The 1,954-nt window shown below is 49.2% G+C and overlaps 1 pseudogene across 1 annotated transcript in view; it reads right to left on the reverse strand.

Moving 5' to 3' along the window:
- Positions 1 to 1,739: 1,739 nt before the first annotated feature.
- LOC105543141 overlaps positions 1,740 to 1,954 on the reverse strand; it is a 4,413-nt pseudogene continuing 4,198 nt past the window's right edge. The window contains exon 2 of the transcript XR_001006585.1: positions 1,740 to 1,815. The product of XR_001006585.1 is annotated as a tricarboxylate transport protein, mitochondrial-like (transcript). The remainder of the gene's footprint in view (positions 1,816 to 1,954) is intronic.

Consider the following 1,954-nt stretch of genomic DNA (forward strand, 5'->3'; position numbering starts at 1 on the left):
CACCATGCCCGGCCGAATTAAACTCTTTCTTTGCTGCAAAAAACCTGCTGTTCTCAGTGTGTTGGGCTTTCTGGGCAGCAGGTAAGATGAACCCATCAGGCACTACACTAGGGTTTATCAGAACCAACTTTTGGGTTTGTTGATTTTCTCCTGTGTACGTCAGCTTTCTCTTTAATTGGTTTCTGCTTGTGGTGTTATGATATATAGTTTCCATCTGTAATTCCTGGTTCATCATTCCCATATCCATTGTTGCGGTTTTTTTTCTTTTTTTTAAAATTACCTGTTCTAGGAACACCTTGTTACAATCTTTTGTTGTTATAATGTTGGATGTGTTAGACCCAACCAGCAGGCCTCAGTAAACAGAATCTCTCTCCTGTCTTCCTTTCACTTGCCCCAAGGCAGGACTCTAATGTTTCCCCGCCACTCTGATTTTGGGGTTTAAGGGGGGCAGTCTTGGGGACTGAGCCCCCTCACCCTGTGGGTTCTGACACCATCTCCAGGTTGATCGTGTTGGAACTGAATTGGAGAACACCCAGCTGGTGTCTACTGCTTGGCATGTGGCAGAAAAACCCACATTTGAGCACAGAAGTCTTCTGTATTATTGACTATTTTTGTTTTGGGTAAAAAAATATAAAATTTTTAAAACAAGGTCCTCTGTGTTGATTGTTGTGGTGGGAAAGTAAAGGAAAAACACAGTTTGAGACAGTTTTTCCTGAAACAGTGTTCTCATCTGTATTTTCTTACCTTTACTTTGAATTTATTTTTTTCCCTTGATCCTGTGAAAGGAAAATATCTTGGGCCCCCAAAATCACAAACCTAAAGGGAAAAGTCAAGCTGTGAACTGCTTAGGGCAAACCTGCCTCCCATTCTATTCAGTCATCCCTCTACTCACTGAGATAAATGGGTATCTGATTACCTCCTTCCGAGAGGCTAATCAGAAACTCAAAAGAATGCAACCTTTTGTCTCTTATCTACCTATGACCTGGAAGCCCCCTCCCTGCTTCCAGTTGTCCCACCTTTCCAGACGGAACCATTGTTCATCTTACATATGTTGATTGATGTCTCATGTCTCCCTAAAATATATGAAACCAAACTGCCCTGACCACCTTGGGCACATGTGGTCAGGACTTCCTGAGGCTGTGTCATGGGTGTGCGTACTCAACCTTGGCAAAATATCTTTTTTTAAAAATTCTGCCTTGGCACGGTGGTCCTGAGAGTGGTGGGTGCCACCCTGTCCTGGGTGGAGGGAGGGCCTAAGGGCCAGTTAAGGCCAAAGGCGGGAGCCGGGGGGTGTAGCAGACCCTGGAATGCGGAGAAGCCAGGGGCAGGCCCAGAGGCAGCAGTGATAGGCCCGTGGAGGGTGAAAAGCACCGGACTGGGACCCAGGCCACAGGGCACCCCAGGAGGCGGGGCACCGGGTCACATGACACAGAACCTGAAACACAGGCACAGGCTCACAGTAAGCACATGGACAAGTAGGCACAGGTTCACAGGCCAGATGCATACCAAGCAGGGCTGGGCCAGACACTGGGATACAGTGGTGGTGTTACACACAGACCACAGGGGAGACACGGCACTATGGGACACATGGACTTGATGGCCACAATGCACAGACCAGGTCACAGAGCTCGAGGGATGTAGGAAGGAGCCTTTTGGCACTACTGCACTGGAATCATGTGAGACAAGGGTGGTGGGGCCTCTGGAGGTGCCTGGGGCGGTCCCCTGTGGCCCCACTGGGCTTAGTCCGTCTTCCACACTTCGTTGAGCAGCTTCACCACCTCGTCATAGATGATAAACACTATGGCCACAACCAGGCTGACCTGGCCCGGAGCGGGACAATGCCCTTGTAGAATCCTTGAGCTCCTCCTTTCTCAGGATCTGCCAGAGGCAGTCCATCGAGTTCCGGTATTTGTGCGCCTCCAGGCCCTACCTGCGGGTCTTAATCACGTCCAGA

Source organism: Mandrillus leucophaeus, unplaced genomic scaffold (assembly GCF_000951045.1).
Source record: "Mandrillus leucophaeus isolate KB7577 unplaced genomic scaffold, Mleu.le_1.0 Scaffold276, whole genome shotgun sequence".
NCBI lineage: Eukaryota > Metazoa > Chordata > Mammalia > Primates > Cercopithecidae > Mandrillus > Mandrillus leucophaeus.